General features: G+C 42.4%; 1 protein-coding gene across 1 annotated transcript in view; it reads right to left on the bottom strand.

Annotated features, from left to right (window-relative positions):
- DYM (dymeclin) overlaps window positions 1-24,579 on the bottom strand; it is a gene marked incomplete in the record, with an annotated part of 2,754,049 nt that overhangs the window by 945,512 nt on the left and 1,783,958 nt on the right.

Raw genomic sequence — 24,579 nt, 5'->3', positions numbered from 1 at the left:
GTGTCGAAAGGAGCCACTGGAGAATTCTCATATGCAATCTTGCTAAGGGGACTAGAACAACAGTGGCCGACAGAGTCCAATAGCTGCAGGACCATCCTGGCTGGAGCTCTGGATCTGAGAAGCAAGGCTCGGACTTGAGCCTGTATAGTTTGTATCCTTTCTGTAGGAAGATAGACCCGCATTCGGTTTGAGTCTATCTCTACTCCGATGAACCTTATGCGCTGAGATGGCAGCAACACAGACTTTGGCCAATTGAAGGTGATTCCAAGGGAAGTGCCTAGTGATATTGTGGCTTGTAGGTTCTGCAATAGTAGACGCGTGGAGGTGGCAGTTAGGAGCCAGTCGTCCAGATACGGAAACACCTGGAATCCTAGACTCCTCAGGTGAGCAGTCACGACCGCCAAACATTTGGTGAACACCCTGGGGGCTGTGGTGAGACCAAAAGGCAGTGCGCAGAACTGAAAATGACTGTCTCCCAGGCTGAAGCGCAAATGTCTCCTGGACGCCTGATCTACCAGGATGTGGTAATAGGCGTCCTTGAGATCTATGGAGCACATCCAAACACCTTTCTCCAGCAGTGGGAGAATGGATTGTAAGGTGACCATTCGGAACTTGGACTTTTTGATTGATCGATTTAGGATGCTGAGATACAAAATGGGCCTCAAGTCCCCGGTCTTTTTTGGCACCAAAAAGAATCTTGAGTAAGTCCCTAATCCGATCTGGTCTGCGGGGACCGGTTGGATGACTCCTTTTTGAAGCAGCTTTGAGACTTCTAAGGCTGCGATATCCCGTTGACTGGGTGGCGGGTCCGGGATTTTCTTGGATGGTGGTGGGGAGTGAGAAAAGGGGATGGCGTAACCTCTGGCGATGATTCGAAGCACCCATCGGTCCTGAGTGATACCTTCCCAGGCTTTTAAGTGCCTCGAAAAACGACCCCCGACTGGCTCCGGAGCTGCACAGTCGGGCAATCCTTCAGGGATTGTGGAAGGCTGAAGAGCCACGAAAGGACTCGCGGTCTCCAGTGTTGCGGGGGCCTCTGCCGCCTCTGGGACGGCGTCTTCCAGAAAAATTTCCCCCTCCTCTGCCTCTAGAAGGGGGATCGTCCTGCTGCGAGGGATAAGACTTCTGGGATTTATGGAACCACATTTTCCCTCCTCTTTTAGCCTTGGGATAAGGCCGAAAGGGAGTGGAAAATCGTGCCCCTACGGCAGTCAAAGTCTTACCTTCTTGCTCGCAGCGGGTCAATGTGTCCTTTACCTTGGGTCCAAACAAAGAGGACCCATCAAAGGGAGCGTCGGCAAAGGAAGACTTAAAGGCTTCCGCAAAATGACACAGGCGGAGCCAGGCTTGCCTCCGTAGAGCAACACCCGTACCCGCCGCTCTACTCGCCCCCTCGGCTGCATATGAAATGAGCCTCATGGATGAGTTTGATATTGATGACAGCGTAGCCAACTGAGAGCCAACCGTCTGGGCCAGCTGGTCAGGTAGGTTACCCAAGAGGGTATCTGAAAGCTCCTTGATCAGATCCCTCTGAAATCTAGTGAAGTGCGTTAAATAGTTCAGGGACCTTAAGGTAAAGGCCGCTGAACTGAGGGTGCGCTTCCCGTACCGATCCATGCTCCTAGACTCCTTATTAGGAGGATGGACGGACTTCGAAGCCTCTGCTACATCTTGTTGGGTAGCAGATGCCACCACCAAGGCATCTACAGCCACACCTTTGGTCAAAAACTCCTTCTCTGGGGGTGCTGATAAGAACTTATTTGGGCGAGCAGGCACCGGTTCCACAGAGTCTGGATGTTCCCACGCCCTTCGACAGATCAAATCTAGGAGCTCGTCGAAGGGCGGAGACACCCAGGAGGCGGAGGGCTGAGCCCGGAAGGCCTTGAGGAACACCGACTCGTCAGCGGAAGGGGGTTTGGATTGCCAGCCGCCTCGTTGTTTGAGGGCTTCCAAGATGTCTGCAAAGGAGACATCATCTGAGGACGACTTAAGGGACCCCTCCGCATCATCAAGATCGGTGTCCGACGTGAGAGACTCATCGGGGGAGTCGACGTGCTTCCTCTTGCACAGTCTTTTCCTTGGGGGTTCCTCTGAAGAAGCTTCAGAGGGACCTCAAGGAGGGGGGGAACCCCCACTGGGGGGTGACCTCAGGCCCCAGGGCTCCGCTGTCTAGGGACAGGGGGACTACCAAAGACCCAGTCTCCGTGTGTAGGGAAGGTGCTGGTGAGACCGTGGAGGTAGCCAAAGAAGATTTGGCCAAAGCACTCCTCATGGCCCTGAAGGCCGGACCGCCAGAGTCCTGGGAAGGTCCAACCCCCGTGGCCACAACAGTAGACGCTACCCCTGCAGCCGACGCACCGAGAGGAAGGCTCGGAACCGAAAACATCGGTCCCGAAGTGTCCCCCCCCAGGGCCGATGGAGGAGGTCCGTGTACCGAACTCTGACTCGAGAGCCGGGGTTGGAGTAAGGGTCGGGGCCGACCCGAAAACCTCCATCGGCTCCACCAGCACCGGCTCCAACAGTGCCGAGGCTGTTGGAGGAGGAACCAGAATTACAGGGTGGGCCATCGGCTCCGAAGCCGAATGGGCTGGAGCCGAAACTAATTTCTGGAATACAGGAGACTGAAACAGTCTTAGGAGCACCCTATCGATGTCCGAATCCGACATCTTGGAAGATTGGGAGGAGACCGACCGGGTCCGAACCGACTTCTCCATCGGCTCCGAAGGACTGGGGGACCGGCTCCGAATAGACTCGACCAGTATCAGTGCTGAGGGAGATTCCAAAACAATTTCCCTCAGTGCCGAGGAGGGCTTCGGTGCCGAAGGGGAAGAGTCTGAGCCGGCAACCCTCATCGGCTCCAAATTCAGTGGAGCCGATGAAGGTGACCCGCCTCTCGAAGCCCCAGTCATCGGCTCTGAAACCAGTGGAGTAGAGACTGGAGGCATCGAGGCAGACCGTTCCGCCCTCGGCTCCGAAGTCCGTGGAGCCGATGGAGAAGCCTGCCTAGATTTCTTACTGGTCGGTTCCGACGGACTGGTCGGAGCCAACGATTTCTTTTTCTTGGCTGGAGAGGAAGAGGAAGATAAGGCCTCCTCGAAGGAGGGTTTAATCAGCCCTTTCAAGATCAATTTATTCTTCCTCTCTTGGAGGACCCTAGAGGAAAAAGCGTGACATACGCTGCAAGACTCCTGTAGGTGTTTGGCGCCTAAACAGTACACACATAAGGAGTGATCATCGGTGATGGACATTTTATAGTTGCATCTCGTGCACTTCTTAAATCCTGAGGGTCTATGCTCTTTGGACATAATGCCTGTAAACCACTCACTATATCAGTAGAAAAAAACGCTATGTATGTCACTGAGTAAAGATTTTAACAACAATAAAACCCTTTTTTTTTTTTTTTAAACGAAAGGCCAAAATTAACAAGTACAAGTACAAGTACAACCACAAAAAACACCAAAAAGGAGGGCCAAGGACCCTCTAACTTAAACAGGTACTTGACCTCTCTAAAAATAAGAAGACTCATTAAGAATAGGGGAAGGCCCCTCTAACTTAAACGGAAACCTTTCCCTGTTCAATCACACAAATTCACCACAAAAATTATCCAAAAACACACTGATACACAACGATAGCTGTTAAAACAGCTTTTGGGTAAAGAATAAAGAATTTCCTGACAGGAAAACTTTAAGAAAAAACAGCACTTAGCTCAGCCAAGTTCGAGACCACGTCCTAGCTTGTAAGCGGCAAACGAGATCTGGGGGATTAGTGGTGGTGCATCCTGGGATAGAGAATAGCTCAGCCAATAAGAGGCTTCGCTCTATAACATAGCGTGCCGAGTCGGAGCCGAGGATCGGCTCCGAGCCCATCAGTACAGAATGTAGGCGAGATAGGATCACATAACATCTGATTGTTTTGCTGGGACAGTAGATGAGGTATTTGAGGTAAGGTCCAAGGTGGGCAATGAGACAAATTCTTTAGTATTGGATACCTGTACTGGCGTGGCCAGTCTGGGGCAATTAGTATCATCTTTGGCTTCTCCTGTCTGACCTTTAGGAGTACCTTGGGGAGGAGAGGCAGTGGGGGAAAGGCATAAACTGATAGGTTTTTCCAGCTGAAAGATAGGGCGTCCACTTTCCATGCTTGTCTGTGATAAATCCTTGTGCAGAATCTTTTTAGTTGGTAGTTGTGAGATGAGGCAAATAGATCTATGTCCGGGCATCCCCATTTCATTGTTATCATGCTGAAGACTTGTGAATTCAGCTGCCACTCATGGGGATCCATGAGGTTTCTGCTTAGTTCGTCTGCCAGAGTATTTTTCCTTCCTGGCAGGAATTGTGCCTGCAGATGTACTTGGTAAGTCAATGCTGTGTCCCACAAAGTCATGGCTAGCCTGCAAAGGGGGTAAGAATGTGTGCCCCCCTGCTTGTTTATATACCACATGACCGTGGTGTTGCCTGTCTTTATCAGTAGTTGTCCTGGATGAAGTAGGTCCTTGAAGACTGTCAGGGCATTTTGAACAGCTAGCATCTCTTTTTGATTGATGTAAGAGTGAAAGGGAAGGTCTACAAGAGGGTAGTGAGACCAGCTATGTTATATGGGTTGGAGACAGTGGCATTGACAAAGAGGCAGGAGTTTGAGCTGGATGTGGCAGAGGTAAAGCTGTTAAGATTTGCACTGGGTGTGACGAGGGTGGACAGGATTAGGAATAAGTATATTAGAGGGTCAGCCCAGGTTGGAAGGTTTGGAGACAAAGCCAGAGAGGCAAGATTACGTTGGTTTGGACATGTGCTGAGAAAGGATGCGGAGTATATTGGGAAAAAGATGCTAAGGATGAAGCTACCACATAACAGGAAAAGAGGAAGGCCTAAGATAAGGTTTATGGATGTGGTGAGAGAGGACATGAAGGTGGTTGGTGTGACAGAGCAAGATGCAGAGGACAGGAAGAAATGGAAACAGGTGATCCACTATAGTGACCCCTAACTGGAACAGCTGAAAGAAGATGATGTAGATGCATTTGGTTTGAGGCCCATGTGCCCTGAATGCATCTCCCTGCCATGTGGGCCCCCCAGGCATAATCTGATGCATCCGTTGTTAGTGTCTGCCTGGCTGGGGGTAATGTGAATGGCTGTCCCTTGTTTTGGTGACAAGCCTTTGCCCACCATCGAAACTCCTGTTGCAGGCAGGGAATGAGAGTAATCATAGTTTCCAGGCTGTGGCAATGTTGCGTCCAAACACTTTTTAGGTACCATTGAAGTTTCCTCATAGGCAGTCTTGCATATGGAATTAGTAGGATGCAGGATGCCATGAAGCTCAAAGCCTGCAGAATTTTTTTTGCAGATAACTGGTCCTTTGTTGCCTTCATTTTGAAATAGGTAGTCAGTTGCCTTTGTTTGTCTGGTGTGAGATAAGTCATCTGGGCAGTTGTATTTAAGCTTGCTCCCAGGAATATTACCTCTTGAGAGGGTACTAGTTTTGATTTCTTTTCATTGACTGTGTACCCTCGACATGGTAGAAGTTTTTTTCAAAAACGCCAAATGCTGTAGAAGAATGTCCTTGTTCTCTGCTTGAATTAGACAGTCGTCTAAGTAAGGATATATTTGTATTCCTCTTTGTCTGCAAAATGCAATTACTGGTGCCAGGCACTTTGTAAAAGCCCTGGGCGCAGTAGATAAGCCAAAAGGGCAGTGCAGAGAATTTGTAATGCATTAAGCCAGCCTTGAATCTGAGGTATCTTCTGCATATTTGTCTGATTGGGATATGCAGGTATGCCTTTTTTAGGTCTAAAGTCACAAGCCAAGTGATTTTGCCCAGCATGAGCAGAGGCTGCTGCAAAGTCAACATCTTGAATTTTGGTATATCCAGGAATGTGTTCAGAATAGATAGGTCCAGTATTGGCCTCCAGGCCTCGTCCTTTCTGGGTACCAAGAACAGTCTTGAGTAAAATACTTGTCCCTGTTCTTGCTCTGGTACTTGGTTGAATGGCCCCCATGTCCATGAGGGATGAGACTTGTTTTTGTGCCTCTGCCCACTGATTTTTTGGCAGATCTGGCCAGCCGGTTGCCTTTGGCAGGGTATGGAAATGGAACTTGTAGCCTTATGACACGATATTTAGAACCCACTTGTCCTGGGTTATGATGTGCCAATTGTGAGAAAAGAGTGCTAATTTCCCCCCCAAGGGTGCTGCTAGGAGATAACTGCTTGGTGCAGGCAGGGTGAAGTCATTGGGACTGTTTCTTGTATGGTTAAGATTTGTCTTCTCCAACTTTGGAGGTAGAGGCACCCCATTGCTTTGACCTGTATGAACCTTGCACCTGGGATCTGCCTCTAGGGCGTTTGGGTCTGCCCCTTTGAGGTCTGTCTGACACAAAAAAGGACCAATTCTTTGTTGGCCAGTGTCTACTAAACCTAGGTGGTTGTACTTGTAAAAAATCTTTGACAGTTTGCATAGATTTAGCTTTGTCGTCCATTTTCTTTAACACCTCTTCTGCCTTAACACCAAATAAAGTATCATGCTGTAAAGGTGCATCTAATAATTTAACTTTGACATGATCAGGCAGATTTTGTTCCTTTAACTAAGCATGCCTCCTAATTACAGAACCTGTAACTGCGGCCCTACAGGAGGCCTCCAAAGAATCAAAACCACATTGCAAATTATGCTTTCCAACTTGTTCAACTGCATGCAATAAATCCTGCATTGCCTTGTTTTCTGCACATTCAGAGTTTAACAACATTTTCTGTTTAAGCAATGCCATGACATGTTGCTGATATTTGAGCATATGAAACTGACAGTTTAAGGCCCTTATAGCCAAGGTAGCAGATGTGTATACCTTTTTCCCCATCTGTCCCGTGCCCTAGAATCCCTCTCAGAGGGGGTAGGGTTTTTTGCAGCGGAAGCTTTAACTCCCATGAGACCCTGTGAAATATTTTCTGGGTCTGCAGCAGGACTTTTAAAAAAGAATTTATGAGAGTCAGGAACCCTGTAAAATCTGTCAGGCTTAACAGGACCTGGAGATAAGGAGTCAGGGGTAAGACTAGACTCCGAAAACACATCATCTACAATGTCCAACACAGGTGGAATGGCTAGTGGCCTGTGTTGAGGTAGTAAAAGGAAATCCTTGAGCCTCTTTTTAGATTCTGAAAAATCTTGGCTCTCCCAGTGTTAATGCTCCCTCATGGTATGCAAGGTTTCCCCAAAAGAATAGTCCTCTAGAGGAGAAGCTGAAGGAATAGATTCTTCAACCATCAGAATCCTCATAGGGGGGAAGAGAATATTCCTGATCAGAAGAGGAATCAGAAGAAATAGAAACCTGATCTGAAGATTCATAGTGAGTCTCTTGCCTAGGCCTCTTATCAGGAGGGGGGAAGGGAACCCCTGATCAAGGTAATTAAGACTTCGGCCATTTTGAGCATCTGTTTTTTGGGCATAGAGGCCTATCCACGTGGCTCTTGAGTTTGTTTCTTTGCTTTAGATGGTGCTGTAGTCTTTGCCTTTGAAGCTGAAGTCGGTTTAATGTAAAGATGTTTAGGTCTGAATACACCCTCAGAAGCCGGTGCCTGCTCAGCGGCTCTGGACCCATCTGAAGGAATAGTATCCGAGGCTCCAATACCTTGAGTTTCCAGCGGCATGGCAAACTCCACATGGGAGTCGGTACTGGGCTGCGACTCTAAAGTAGCGGGCGTCAGGGTCTGCGAAAGTGCCTCACTGAGAACCGGTGACTGGCTTGGGAGAAGCTTCGTCATCGGTTTTGGGCCTCGGTTGTCTATCTCTCTTTTTTCTTTGTGTTTTTTATGAACTCCAGTAGTCAGATGGCTATCCAATGACATTTTTGGATAATTGAATCGGCAGCCAAAATAGTTTAAAGCAAAGTCATACCGACTCTTAATAGTGCATTGGTTAAATCTAGCACAAAACCGGCAACCAGCAATGTTGTGATCAGGGCCTAGGCAAGGAATACAGTAAGAATGAAATTTTTTATCAGGTATTTGCTTACCACAGGAAATACAATTATTAACTTTTTCTGACATCGGTCTGGAGCAAGAAAAAAGTTTCCCCAATGGGGTAGTTAGCTTTATTGAAGACTTTGAATCTAAAACTCGAACACGAAAATCTCAGGAGTCGGTCGACCAGCACTTGTGAACTGCTTCTGCTTCGGGCACCGCGCAGCAAGAAATACTAAAGAAAATGGCATCGGCCGCATCTTTTATACCCCTGATGACCTGACGTCAGGGAAGGGGAGACAGCGGCTGACGCAGGACCCAGGACTCTGAAATTCAGGCCGACTGAGGGCAACCTGCCAGCAGGATTACCCAAATGTAATGACTGCAACAGTGAAACACAAAGAACATCACTTGGATCCCTGTTTAACCACAGCCTGCAAACTGGCTAGGTTCTGGCAGAATTGAGGAGAACAACAGTAATCCCTCTGCACAAAGGGAGACCATCAACCGACCATGGGAATTATAGGTCCATAACTTTGACTAGCCTCATCCGCAAGGCCATGGAAAAAATCATTATGGACCTTATTAACAAAGGCATACATAATCTCCATACTCTAGACCCAACCCAGGTTGGATTCATTAAAGGTAGATCATGCCTATTAAACATAGTTGAGTTCTTCGAGAAAGTCGCCAAGGACCTGGACGAGGGACGGACAGCGCTTACCACCCGTCTTGACCTAGTCAAGGCATTTGACACAATCCCCCACTCAGGTATTATAGAGAACCTTTACCAGTTGGGAATAACCCCTGCATTACCGTATGGGTAACCAACTGGCTAACCAGCAGGACACATACTGTCAAAGTGTGCGACTTCACCTCTAGCAAAAGTCCAGTCACCAGTGGCATACCACAGGATTCTGTGCTGGACCCCTTACTGTTTGGAATTTATTTGTCAGAAGTCCAGACAAACTTAGACAGCCTGTGGCTGACCAAGTTTGCTGATGACTGCAAATTGGGAACAATTATTGAGTCCCCCACGATGTTAATAAATTGCCAACATGTTTAATGTAGACAAATGATTCATGCCAAAGCCAATTCATGCCAAAGCCATGGATTAAAGCTAAATGCAAAAAATGCATTATTATTATTCCCTTTGGGAAAGCAGACATCCCTGCTAATTACATTATAGACAGCACCACCCTAAGTGTAGCCCTAATGGTATGCGATCTGGGTACTCAGGTTGATAGCAACCTGAACTTTGATCACCATGTATCCACAGTAGTAAGAAAATCATTCTATGTGGCACATTTTATAAGTAAAGGGATCGCATCTAGATCTAAGTATGTTATAATTACATTATATATGGCCCTCATCAGAACAATCACCGAGTACAATGCTCCCTTCTGCATGTACATCACCAGACACCTGCAACAACTGGAGAGACAACAGAAATTTCTCACCAAGAAATTACAGGGTACATAAAACAAGTTTTATGCAGAAAGAATGAAAGCCCTGTCACTTTATTCTTTTTCCTACAGGTTGCTAAGGGATGATATGTGCCCGACTTACATGGCAGTCTCCGACCCAGCCCTGATGGAAATGTTACACATTCATAAATCAAACTGCACAAGAGTCATTGGCTCCATGAATCAACCTAGCCACCGACATGAACAGGTCATGCTAGAGAGATAGATGCATCTCCCAGAGACTGCCACTTCTCTAGAATAAGCTTCCAATTCACGTCAAACAGAGCCCCTCCCTGACCTTCTTCAAATCAACCTAGAATAATGGATGGGTGGCAGCAAACTCACTCCTGGGGTGGCACCCATGTCTTTTTTAGTTATGTGACACTTATGTGTATTATCTTTCTGTTGTGTTTTAGGAGACCTAGGACTATGGCACCCAAGTGTCTCAATCCCCAAAAACCACCCTTCAGTGACCCCGAGAATCAGAATATTGTGGAAGCTTTTAGGTGATATGGCGGCTTTCTGCTTGAGAGGGGACGTGGAGATATGTCAGGCAGAATACAAATTTGGCAGCAGATAGTTGCAGATGTGAATGCAGTAGGCGGTCACAGCAGATCATATGATCAAGTGAGCCTCAGGGCCACTGACATGATCTCATCTGCACAGAGGACAGCAGCTGCAATGGCCCATGATCGTATGGGTACCCAGAGTGGGCCTACTACACAGCCACTACTAACAGCAAATGAAGAGTTCCTGTCAACTGTCAGGGATCTAGACAGCTCAAAGGAAACTGCAGAACAGCATGTCCTTAGCATTGCTGCTACTGTTTCAGGGGCAGCAAGTATGTCCCAGGAGGAGCTTTCAGGTAGGCTTATGTAGCTCTATTAAATACTCTTGTATAACAAACTATTTACATCAATAAGTTAAGTACTGTTTAACAAGAAATTGGTTTGGGGGGGGGGACTGCTGATTGCTACAGTTAACAACACATTCTGACTGACTGCACATGGCTTAGGCTGGACTTATCATCCAAGTTCTTGTTGAAAGTGTAGTTAATGGACATATAAAGGGAAAATGTTTTACCCCCTGTGTTACTGTTAATTGTGATGATGATGTCCTTACTTTTCGCTTAACTTCTTCCAAGACCATACAGCATAGGGAGCCTACAATCATCTGCACATTCTTATGTCACTACTGATGAGCAGTTCAGAGAAATATTTAGTTTGTGATGTTGGTGTTAGGACTGTTGTGTGTACTGCTGTACTGTCTGTAACAGTGGCACCACTGTTAGTTTGTTAGCATATATTGGACTATAATAGTGCAGATATCAATTTTTCCTGTGTTTGTTTCTTATTATTACAGGTAATCCTGACAGTGGAACTTCTACCATCTGATGTCAGAGTATCAGCAGACTCTGATGATGATGGTGGCCAAACAGAGGCACAGTTGGGGGGGGGGGTGCAGAGGCTGAAACTGACACTGAGGGTGACATACAGCCATCCCCTGTAATTCCAGCAGATACTGCCAGTAGGCCTATAGTGAGCCCTCAGATATTGGGCAGGTGGAGAGTGAGACAATCGATCAGAGAATTGTGGTTCCTGCAGCTTCAGTGCCTGTTGACTCTGACGAGTTGCTACATAGGAGGATTGCTAGGGGTGCTTGGAGGAGGCCTTCTGTCCATCCTCCAAGTGATCCAGGTGTCTCTTCCCATGCCACTCAATGTATGTAAATAGTTTGTTATACAAGAGTATTTAATAGAGCTACATAAGCCTACCAACTATCTAACTATCGTCCCATTGCTATCCTATCCCCCCTTTCCAAGCTTCTGAAGAAATGTATTCACACCCAGGTGATGCACTTCTTAACCTCACATAATCTCCTCTCCCTCACACAGCATGGATTCTGCCCTAACCATAGTTACAACTACTGCTCTTCTCTCCTTTACTGACCAGGTTAACCAACTTAGAAACAACAACTTTGTATCAGCCATTTTCTTAGATCTATCTAAGGCATTTGACATGGTCTCACATAACCTACTTATAGACACTCTAACCGCCATCCCCTTTGCACCCTCTGCTACTTCCTGGTTCAAAAACTATCTCTCTGATAGAAAACAGTCAGTAAAATGGCAAGGCATACTATCACCACAACTTCCAACTACTGTAGGCATTCCACAAGGGTCAATACTAGGTCCTTTACTATTTACCATTTTCACCAACAATCTACATACCTCCACCCTACATGCATCACTTATACAGTATGCAGATGACTCAACTCTAATCTTCTCAGCCCCAACCATAACCACACTTCAGAAACTTACCCAAAAATCTTTCTGCTCCGTAGAAAAATGGATTACTGATATCCACATTATTCTAAACCCCAAAAAGACCAAACTACTTCTATTCACCCCCAACAAATTCAAAACCACAACTCTTCCCTTCACCATCACCTCCAACAATGGCACAGTAATCTCTCTCACCCCACATACCAAACTACTCGGTGTTGAAATAGGTCAGGATCTTAACTTCAATGTCCACATCTCTCAAACCATTAAAAAAGTTCATAAAAAATTAGGAACTTTATACAAGCACAAACAGTTCCTATAAGACCAGGCTCGAATCACCCTAGCCCAAACCCACCTCTTGTCTACCCTACTGTATGCATCACCAATCCTAATTAACATCAGGAAAACAGACCTTGACAAACTAGAATCATGCTACAATAAGATAGCAAAATTTGCCAATAACTCCCCTTTAAGAAGTCATCACTGTCTTGCCTTAAAGCATCTACAATGGTTAGAGCTCCCTCAACTAATTAGGTACCACCAGCTAGTACTCACCTTCAACATACTAAAGCATCCCCACAAAACGCCAGCCCTAAACCAAATACTAAACCAGTACTCAGCAAGCCGTCCTCTATGCACATCTAACAAGACCCTGCTCTGCATATCCAAAGCCAACAACACTGCATATCCAAAGCCAACAACACTGCAGGGAAAACCCTCTTCTCTCATACCATTGCCAAGGAATGGAATAAGCTCCCCCAAAATATATCCTCAGCCACATCTATCTCACTGTTTAAAAAATCATTCAAGCCACACCTCTTGGAGGCGTGGCTCTGTCCTTGCATTACATAAATGCTTTCCTAAAGCCACACCTCCTGAAGGCGTGGCTCTGTCCTTGCAGTACATAAATGCTTTCCTAATCTCCTTCATTTCCTCTTTCTCCTCTCTATCACTACTCACCATGCCTAACACTTGGTACTTCACAAAATCCTAAAACAGGACTACTCTCAGCTACGTTTTCCGACTATATTGCTGTCTATGATGTCATTTTGATTGCACCAGGTAATGAGTATATCTACTCTTCTCTTTTTCCTCCCAAATAACCAACATCCAAGGTCCGCTCTTGACAAATGTAAGCCCACCTGGAAAGAACTTTGTATGAATTATCTTCTTGATTGTTAATAACACTGTATGAAACTAATTTTCTTTTCCATCACAAAAAACAATATCCAGGTTTCTCTGTCTGTAATGTAAACCTGTCTGGAAAGATCCATTGTATGTAAATTTTTATTATTTGAATTTTTTCTGACTGTTTATGTAATACTGTATAAAACTGTTGTTGTGAAGCTTTTCTCCACGGGCTTCCGCTGTAAATGGACCTAGTTCCAGTCGGACTTTCCTGGTAAACAAATGTAAAATAAATAAATAAATAAATACATGTTTACGGCTGTCATGCAGGCACAGGCATGTCCCCCCATTGGTCCTCCAGAGAAAAGCTTAGGGTTGTAGATCTGGCACCGGCTGATGTGTGTGATTGCCTCCACTGTGTTGCTGATACAATGGATCGGATGAAAGACATGTTGTATAGGGGTGGTAACTGTGATGGAACATCTGCTGGGATGGAAATGGCATCCTTGATGGAATAGGTCTGTCACATCATCTGCTGTTATCCGACGTGGCTGTGCCCGATCATGCTCCCATAGTGGCAGTACTTCCAGTGCTCCGTCAGTGGTTGAGCTGTCCACACCCAGACGTGGCAAGCCATGGGGTCATGGTCCCTGGTGTTCTCGTGAGGGGAGCTCGTCCAGCAGACATCAGCCATGTTCAGGTAGCAGCAGTTCATCTGTCCGTGAGAGTGGATGTGCCAGTGCAACTCCTGGCAGAGCTAGTTCTTGTGGTTAGGTGCGACAATGCTGAACTGCCACCTCTACCATGCATGGCTCACATCTGTCCAACATACCAAAACACAGAGCTAGCACATTGTTTGGCTGTGTTCATGCAGACCAATTTCACCTTGAGGACCCATACAGACACACACAAAACAGTTATATGGTTCGTGAAGGTTAAAGCTTATTCTGTCTCCCTGGCCATTTGTTACTTTATCCAATGGTCTGCCTGTTTCTCTTTCTTACTCACACACACTCACTGACCTTTTGTGTCAGCCTAGGCTTCCTGCCCCCCACACAGCACCCTGTGCAAGTAATGATAAATGTGCCATATCCCTGGATTCAGGGCTACATAACATTTGTATCTGATGCTCAGGGTGCATATAGCTGACTTAGTGTTTAGTATATCTGCATTTGTGATGTTGAATTGGTAATTGTACCTCTGACTTATACTGGTGTTAGAAAGTTAGACAGCTGATAACATCAAATATTTTATACATCAGTATTAATGATCTTCTGAGGGGTATTAAGCCGGAAACTGAAATGTGTCTCATTGCATCCTAACTCCTCTCTCTAATGATTTTCCAGTACAAAAGTATGGTGTTAAACTGAGGACATTCTGTGACCAACAGTACTTTTGAGAGGTATGACTGTGTGCACCTTTGATGCCTAAGGCCTAGTGTTTGATAATTGACACACATAAATCACATAAGTCTCTTCTGTCACATATTAAGGTAAGTTCTGTACAAACCCCCCTCCTTTTACTTGATTACACTAGCAAGTAACAACATGCAAGGATATGCCATTCATTTATATTATTGCACAATATGAATACGATATGCCATTCATTTATATTATTGCACAATACACTCCACGTTCAACACTTATTTTGTAAATCCAGCAGTTGCAACAGCTTTAGTTCACGGCTGACTCTGTCTGATGCTAGCAGTACACAGCCATTACATGGGTAGGTAAAAGTTGTAAGCATTGCTTGACATCAATGCTACTATATGTATGTGCGTAGGAGAATGATTTTAGCCCCTTAGGTGGTGAGTGAGTGTGCTATGCCTCTTAGCCAATGCGAGGGTATATTGAGAATGCCTTCATCTGCCTACACCCAGAGCAGGTGCTGGTTCCCCCTCTGACTCCTCACCTGCATGTGGCTGAAGTGACCTTGCCATTGGTGGTGGGATGTGTGCCCCTTCCTCTCATCAATCTTGCTGAAGTTCTTTTCTTAGCATGATGTTGTGTAGCATGGCACATACAGTGAATATTTAAGTACATGTACGTGGATTGTACTGCAGGGCTCCCCTAGATGTATCTAGGAACTGGAACCGTGACTTCAGCAGCTCAAACACATGCTCTATGATATTTCTATGATATTTCTCGTTTGAGCATGTGCCTCATTATGGTATCTTCAGCAGGTGTGTGCATTTATGGGTGTCATCAGTAATGGTTCCAGTGCATAACCTCCATCCCCCAGTAAATGACCCTGTGGGATATTCCCCCTAGGGAACATCTGATACATTTGGGAGGTGTGACAAATTTGTGAGTCAAGGTATCTGCCTGTGTTGCCAGCACACATGTTCAAGGTGATTTGTTGGCATTACACATGACTTTCTTTTTATGTAGAGCCTTCCCTGTTCCCCAGGTGGTGCCTTCATTTCTATATGTGTATAATCTATGTCCCCAGTACTTCAGAGTAGTGTGCTACATGGTAGAACTCCTGCATATTTCTGGCCCTGTCCTCAGGAGTACAGGGGAAATATATGTGGTCACTGGCATGCTGGAGCACAGCATTCAGGAATTGATGGGGAATCCTGGATGCTGATGCTTGTGACACCCCCAGCATGTCCCCTATTGGTCTCAGTAAAGTACCTGTACCTAAAATTCTAAGTGCTACACACAACCTTTGTCTCCACTGGTATGGGGTCCCTTTGGTTTGCCCTGGCTCTGAGTTGAGGACAGCAGAGGTCGCAGAGTTCCTGTAGTGTGTTTCTATCCGCCCTGTAGTGCTCTACAATTTCCACATCAGGTTGATCATGATAAGTTAAACAGGGTCTAAAAACTCTTCTCCTTCTTAGCTTTGTTCTACCAGCAGCAGCAGCAGCAGCATAGACTTCATCCTGTTGCACATACACATGAATTAAACAGTAGCAACCCCTAACATTGTTTCTGTGTAGACTCCTTTCCGTGGCTGCACTCCAACAGGTTTTAAAATTCGCAGAGAAAACCAGCACTGAGTCTACACAATTGTTTTATAGCTTGCTGAATAACTCCTCCATCTTGGATTGGCTGATTAGCATACTATTCAGCTGCTTATGCTGTAATTAGCATGTGACTGTGTATACCTTGTTTGTGCATCTCTACACACCATGTGGAGCCCCTTACTGAATCTAAAAAAGTGTGTTACAGTGCACGCACTGCAATGTGCACGTGATGTAAACCGATCATATAGGCTTTACTGAATCTGGCCGATAGCGTTTGCCATAACTTTTTTACTCTTTTACATTTCAAAAACATGTTCCGTAGCTTCGTCTTCTTAACAATGTAAACATATTCTATCACTTTTTTCTTTACATGGCATATTAAAATTTATCTATTATTAATCTCCACAAAAAATCTTTGCTTATTTTTATAGATTTAATTTTTTTCATCTGTTATATTTTCCCATGGTTTTACAAAGTAATATTTTATCATTACATTCTTATACCATAATTTTCTATCTTTTTCTATATCAATTTTTATTTTCCATAAAGTATTTTTTCTTGGTAACGTCTTATTTTTTCATTAATACACTCTCACCATATCCCAGAATTTATCATACTTATATTTATACAGTTTTACTATTACTATTTCATCGTTTTCATTTATTCACTTTAACACTTTGTACAAATTTAATGAAGCAGTATATACCACTGGGTTAATAACCCTAAAACAACTTATTTTTTACAAAACTTCTCTTTTTTACCGAGTTTAATCTAGAACCCCATATAAATGAAAAAACTTAAGCCCTTTTCAAATACTGTTAGCAACATAAATACACTTGTTAGGTATTTTGTTTTTTTCCATCAGTACTGAATTTACCAGATAAGTCTTTTTTCTGAATAATTCATATGTTCAAGAAAAAAACATATTTGCATTATTATTGCTCGGGCCGCTCTGCCAGCTCTCGTGGCTGGGGTCCCGGTCCTGGCGTGCACTGAAGCCATCCCCAGATCTCGCATGCCGCTAAATAGACTGAGTGTTCATCTGCCAGCTTTAACTGTAATCTTTTTTGATTTACCTTCTCTATAACAATTAAGAATTATTTGTTGGGATAACTAGCTTTTCAGATTTTTATAGCTGAGTGGCTTCTAATTATTTGATACTTTCTAGATGAGCTGTTTATTTGCTGACTTTGACCGTCATTTATCCACTAGGCCTTGTATCCCTTCCCGGTGTTTAATGTTTGTACTTATCCTATTCTGTCATAGTTCGTTTAAATTAGAGAACTTTTAATCAGCTTGTTTTAGAGGGCTTTATCCCTAGTGTTCCTGTTCTTTTTCATTGTTTGGTCTTTAGTACAGTATCGTTGTGTCATCTGTTTAAGTTAGAAAACTATGTCCCCCCCTCGTGTATTCTGTGGGCTTAGTCTTGTTATTTCCCTGTGTGCGTTGTATTTTTCAGTAGCTTGACTCATTTAATTTATAGGGTCCAACAAATATAAAAAATAAAAACACCTGTAAGGGCTGTTTATTTATTTATTTTTTCGGTGATCACTCCAGTGACTCTACTCAACAGAGGTACTGGGAACTAAGGTCAGGTGGCACAATGCCAGGGTAATCCTATGGGCTAGGCTTGTAAAGGCTCCAGGGCCATTAGCCTAGTACACACCTATAAACCTATTTCTTTTTTTTTTCCCCACTGATTTCTATTTACATCTTTATTCCCAAATAGTACACCTAATACAGAAAATTCACTCACTGTAAAATATATACCCATTCTAATTGACTGACTGGGTCTGGAATCCCAACTTGTGTAAGAGATCTCTCACCCAACAGAAGGAATCCAGGTGCTTTGAAAAAGACTCTGCAAAAATAAGCAAGTCATCTAATTATGGAAAAATGTAGATGCCCTGGCCAAATTTCCCCTTTAGTATAAATACCACCTTGGGTCTCTCCTGAAAAGAAGCTACTAGTCTAATGGGACTAACCTAGTCACTAAAAAGGATATATAAAGTAAATGCAGCATCACAAACTTCCTAGTAATCTGTTTCTAGTTTAACACCATTAGAAATAATATAAAACATTGTTTTCAGACAGCACTGTAATTTCAACTTAAATGGTCAAGAATTCTGGACAAAGCTAAAAGTAATGGGGGTGATACAATCAAAAACAAGTTTGTAAGTATTACTCTATTTCACTTAAGTTAATAAGAACAAGTTTTGCATCAATACGCATTTTTTGAACAATAAGAAATATAAAACTCTAGTGACTGGCATTACTGACTGACTGTTACCTTGAGTCATTTACCAGAAAATCAAAATTGTTATAAGTGACAGGACAAATATTTGAAGCAAAATCAGGGACATTCTGCAAAAACAGGATCATTTGAGAGGTATGTGTAGAACTCCATTGTGGTTGTCTGGTCACAATAAACCTATCCATGACTTGAGTACTTTTTGGATGTGCAGGAATTTAAATGATGCTACGGTTGTTTACTAGAAATTTAGATTTAAAGTTATTGTATAAAGATGAACAACAGTTGGAAGATGTATTAAAACGCTCTAGCACTTTTGTACCATTGAGTACACCTAATGTAAAAGCATTTTTGGATATGTGTGAGCAGGATATGTACCAGCTATTTTTTACTAAACAGAAAGGTAATAAGTATTACACTTTGAGTAAAGTTGAACAGGAAGCCCTTGCTTCTTTATGTAATAATCGTAATATCATTATCAAATCTGCAGACAAAGGGGGCATGATTGTAATAATGGATGCTGAACAATAAATAGAATGGATAAATGATTTGCTATCAGACGCTATGACAACTGAATTAGTGAATAATGCAACTGTGAACAATATTATTTGTAAAGTGAAATCTTTTTTGTATGAATTACTAATGGATGCCAGTATAAACCCAGATGACTATAACTATTTATATACAGCTAGTCCAGTTATTCCATTTATTTATGGACTCCCTAAACTGCATAAGAGTATAACAAGACCTCCTATGAGACCTATTGTCTCTGGAAAACGATGGATAGCAACAGCTATTTCAAAATATGTGGATAGGAAGTTAGTACCCTTACTGCAGTTTAATAAAAGTTATATTAAGGATACTCAAGATTTTCTGACAGCTCTACAATGGAATGACATGAATATGTCTGAAAATGTTGCGTTGGTAACAATGAACATCAAATCACTTTTTACTGTCATTCCTAATAATGAAGGAATTGAGCTAGTTAAGACAATATATTTATGAACATGGCACATTTGATGCTAGTAAGGTAGAACTATTCTGTTCATTAATAGAATGTGTTTTAGAAAATAACATCTTTAGCTTTAATGAAGAATGCTATCATCAGAGACAAGAGGTAGCAATGGGTACTCCCATTGCTAACAACTATGCAAACCTTGTGTTAGCAAGGTGGGAGGAAGAACATATTTATAATGGAACTACAGCTGAATTTAGGCATACAGATATTGCTTTTTATAAACGATTTGTAGATGACACCTTTCTTTGTGGAAAGGGTCATTAGATATGTTACATAGTTTTGTAGCATACTTACATTCAACAACTGACTTTTTGAGATTTGATGTTAATAGTTCATCAAATATAATAAATTTTTTGGATGTAACTATTTCTAAGGAAAATGATGTAATGAGTACAGCTATATACAAGAAGCCGATACAAGCAGCAAAGTATGTTCACTATCAAAGTATGCATCCACATCATGTGTTTGAGGGTGTTGTCAAGAGCAAGTTTATGCGAGCTAGTAGGCTGAGTACAAAACATGATGCATTTGTTAATCAGATGGAAATAATGGCATCAGATTTCTTGGATAAAGGTTATGATATGAAGTTAACTGATAGGTCTAAGAATATATTAAGAACTTTGAGAAATGACATAGCTAAACCGCATTTTACTAGTGTACAAACAGAAAAAGCTGAAGTTAATACTACTGGTAGAAGTTTCAGGAAAGAAAGAAAGAAAGTAGCATCAACTATATTACAACATATAATAGACATGCTCATTTGCTAAAACATATAGTTAGAAGAAACTGGGAAATATTGGCCTCTAACCAGGAAAGTAGTAAGATTCTAGGAGAGAAGCCAAGCTTCACATACAAAAGAGAAAAAAACTTGAGACAACAGCTATCTTTCAAAGAAATGAACAGTAAAAAATAAGTTGTGAAATATCATGGGAGCAATGGGACAACTCCATGTTATAACTGTGTACATTGTATAGATATAAGTACAGAAGCATTTTTTAAGTATCCAATCAGTGGAGAGAATTTTAAATTTAATGCAAGGGGTACTTGTAGTTCAGAAAATGTGATTTACTTAGCACACTGTATAGCGTGCACAAGTTTTTATACTGGTAAAACTAATTAGAGACTTAAGGATAGACTCAGCGCACATATGTCAGATTTAAAAAGGAGAGTTTTAACTAATGCTTTAGCAAAACACGTAGAGAACATGGGTGTAGAGCAAAAATTTAAATTCACAATTGTACAAGTAATACTTAGGAACAAAAATGGTGGAGATCTGGTGACTAAAACAGAACTGAATGAGTATAGATGGTTACATTACTTTAGGGCTGACCACCCCCCAGGTCTGAACAGTACTGTGAGCTTAAAACCCATACTGAAAGATAGGCTTAACCACATTTACAAATTATTTATAGATAAATAATGCAGCAAATAATTGTTTTTATGTTTTATGTATTTATGCCTTGTATTTTATATGAGAACCACATTTTATTTATAAATAAGATGCATTTTAGTAAAGCATATATATTTTTTATGTGGGCACTTTAATAGCTTTAATAAGCTCAGAACATATGATAATTAATTGGCTGCTTCTAGGTATTTAAACTCAGAAAAACTGTGTGTGTTTTTTACTCAAAAGCTTTGTCATGTAATAAAGACAACTGTGGTAGACGTTCAGCTGTTTTTCTTTTTTACATTGGTTTGGTGTTCTGGAAGCCCTTTAACTTCAGGATATCTTTTGTGGTGTTTTGTGTAGTTTTAATGTATAAAATCATTAAAGCTATATATTCTTAAATTCTTAAGCTGAGGCTTCATTTCTTCATCTTCACAGTTTAATATGGTTTAACATTATCATAACATCTATAACACCAACAAGCAAAAAAAAAAAAACCTGCAGTAACAAATACGCAAAATGTGGAACATTTATTAACAGCTACGGAGGGAGGGGTTTCAGCACGGTTAAAATGTGACTTGATACTTGTTTTACCATACACCCAGTCCTTCGACCATTAGAGACTCTTGAAAGAAACAACTCAAGTTAGAAAGGCCCACGGCCAAGGGAATCTCCCCCCCACAAAAAACAAACAAAAAAAAACACAATCAGCTCCAGTCAGCATCAAGCAATACAGGTAAGAGCAGGCTTGCAACATCATGAATCCCTTGCCATCCATAACCAACAAGCAAAATAATTACATACACTATAGCCATACTCAACCTTCCATCTTTAAAACATGGAATACTACACTACCCTGTACAATGCGGAATAAATGGGTAAAATGTGAAACATTTACTAACAACCAGGAAGGAAGCTAATACATTTGATATCCCAGTTTCTCTTTGCTTTCCAAAACAGTCACTTTGTTACAAAATAAAATTTTCCTTTTACACTACTTATAAGACAAAAATGCTATACAACAATTACAATATATTGTGTTTTACCACACATCCAACTTTTCAAAAATTAGAGAGTTGAGAACAGGTTGAAAAAGTCCAAGACCACCACCCCCACACACAAAAATTAAATTATTCTCATACTCTCTTAGCTTGTCTAGTTACAAATTCTCAGTGACAAACAACGTTCACCTTTCTCTCCATCTGCTTTACTATTATTTCACTCTACCCATTAAATTGCCAGGACCTTGATCTCTGACCCACATGCACGTACGTACATGCGTAAACACACAATCACCCACCCACCCATCAATTAGAGCTATGTACATGGCTGCACACCTTGGATAATTTTGTTGAGATCAAGCAAACAAATGACTAATAAACAATGATCCAGAAATGTATCTTGGCTCACTGATGTCAGAAACATACAATGGTACTACCCTGTGCTATCTCAACTTCTTAACTCAAAACACATGGATACTGGAGCACAGACATTACAGTTGTGTAAAGCTGAACTTACCATAACAGTAGATGCTCAAGTGATCACTCCTGCAGTAGCCTTACCTATATAGGTTATATCCTGCCAACGATATAACAACCGGCCAGCTTCTAAATCTTTAGGGCAACTTCCACACACCCAAACTGTCAAGCAGTTTGAGCTGAGCTGACTTAAAGGCAAATTTGAGCATGAAGTCCTTCAGAGCTTTCCTGCCAGCAGACAGAGGGAGGCTGAGCCCTAAAAGGACAATGCTAAGAATGACAAAAATAAATACATACATACATACATGTCCACACTCTGGCATAAAAAATACACCAAAAACAACGGCGATGGAATGGTTACCGCAGCAGTGATCATTCGAACATCTACTGTTATGTAAGTTCAACTTACAAAATTGTACATTGTTCACTGTACTGACTGCTGCAGAAGCCTTAGTTATATAGGTAGAGTACCACAGCTAACTACATTTGGGATGTGGAAGGAGAAGAGGCCAAAAGCCCCTGAAGGATGGTGCTAGCAATGCTTAATCCGGACTCAGAAAAGGAATCAAGCTTACAGTGGTTTGTAAAAGTATGTGCAGAGGACCAAGACGAAGCATCTAGAATATTTCTAGAATCCAACCATTTCCAAAATGTCACAGATGAAACCAAGGTCCTGGTAGAGTGTACCTTGGCCCTGCCAGGAATGGATTTGTTATGGTGAATATAATAAAAGGTAATAGCCTTAGACAACCATTTGGAAATAGTATGTTTTGACACAGGTTGTCATTTCTTATCTTCACAAGAAATAAACAATTGATCCAAAGATCTGAAAGATTTAGTTCTGTTAAGACAACACCTGAGTTGCCTGTGGACATCCAAGATATGGAGTACCCTTTCTCCCTCATTTTTGGGTGGGAGTTGGATAGTTTGGCTTAAAGTAAACTTGGATACCACTTTAAGCATAAAAGAATGATTCATTTTGAAAGAAACCCTGTCCTTATGGAAAATGAAATGGGGTTTACTTGCCATAAGAGTTTACAACTCATATACCCTTCTTGCAGAGGTCGGCTTACAATGGAAATCTGTTTTCCATGTTAAGAATCGCTAATCAGTCAGCTTAGCAGTTTTGAATGGAGCAAGTGACATCTTTTGTAACACAAAATTAAGATCCAAAGGAAGGGGCACTGGTTTATCTAGAGGCCTCTTACGCAAAATCCCTTTCAAGAACATTATGACATGAAACTGCTTTGAAAGAGCAGGATCCTTGGGCAGACATGCTGAAATGGCTCATGATGAACCCTGAAATGGGAATAAGAAAGGCCATAGGACAGTAATTACAAATATTGTCCTGAATGTGTGCTGGTTATATTGCTGACGCCAACTAGAAAACCTTTTCTATCTGCTAACATTTGATTTTCTAGTAGCGGATTTTCTTTTCTTCATTACAACCTCCTGCACATCCTCAGTAAACAGGTGCCTAAAATGAATTAAGACCCTGTCATCCAGACAGTTAACTGAAGATGACTGATTACAGAGTGCATCAAACATCCCCTGTTCTTGTGTAAGTTGATCCAGTCTGGTAATTTCCAAAAAAAGAGAGAATCGTGATTACCTGGACTAGAAGGGAATCACCACAATGATTTGGGGAGATTCCTTCTGAATCTTCAAAAGTACCTTAAATATTAGCAGAAAGGGTGGAGAAGCATACAGGAATATTTCTGTTAAAAGAAAACAATTCTGCCTTCCATACCTTCTTGCATAGAGTTCTGGAACATAACATTGTTCAAAGAGGAGGCAAAGAGATCTAATTGAGGAACTTCACACAGATGGATCAGATCTTAGAAACCCCCAGATCTAGTTTCCATTCATGAGCGTCTGCTAAACAATTTTGCTCTGTTGGGATGTAGGATGTCTGTAGTATGCACTGTGAAGCTATAACCCAAGCGAACATGGCAAGTCTGCAAAGGGGTATGACCTAGTTCTTCCTTGCTTGTTGATGTACCACGTCTGTGGTATTCTGCAACCACTTGAAGAGGTCCTTAGGACCAAAGATGGTTCAAAGAATTGAGTGCCTTGATCAGGGCAAGAACAACAGTGACATACATGTTGTTGCATCTGTCCTTGGTGTCCCACACCCCCTGCACTTCTATTACTCCAGCGACTGCTCCCCAAGCAACATCTGAAACATCTGTTGTGACTGACTGCTTTGAAGTAGGAAAGGAGAAGGTGAGACCTAGATTCAAGGATATCTGTTGTCTCTACCACAAGATCTATTTTCTGACAAACCCCAGCACTAGGACTTGAAAAGATAAAAGGGAGTTGATGCTAGGACAAAAGAAATTTCAGATACCACCATACCTTTCTGATGTGGAATATTGCCAGGGCTATAAAGAGAAAGTACAGTTGTGTACACTTATCATAAATGTAGATGTTCGAGTGTATTCACTGTTGCAATCATCACACTTGGGTTAGCTGCCTGCATGTAGCCCTCAGTCTGCCTGAATATCAGAGACTTAGCATTTCTGCTTCGGATGCTGTCACTTCTTCCATGGCATCAGGGGTATATAAACAGGCAGCCGACACCATTACATCAGTTTTTCTTGCCCCAAATGTCAGGAACCACCAAACAGGGAGCTAGTATATGGTAGGGAAAAAAAA

The sequence above is a fragment of the Protopterus annectens genome, chromosome 1.part1, assembly GCF_019279795.1.
Source record: "Protopterus annectens isolate FY-2018-M chromosome 1.part1, PAN1.0, whole genome shotgun sequence".
Classification (NCBI taxonomy): Eukaryota; Metazoa; Chordata; order Ceratodontiformes; family Protopteridae; genus Protopterus; species Protopterus annectens.
This window is presented reverse-complemented; position numbering and strand designations above follow the sequence as displayed.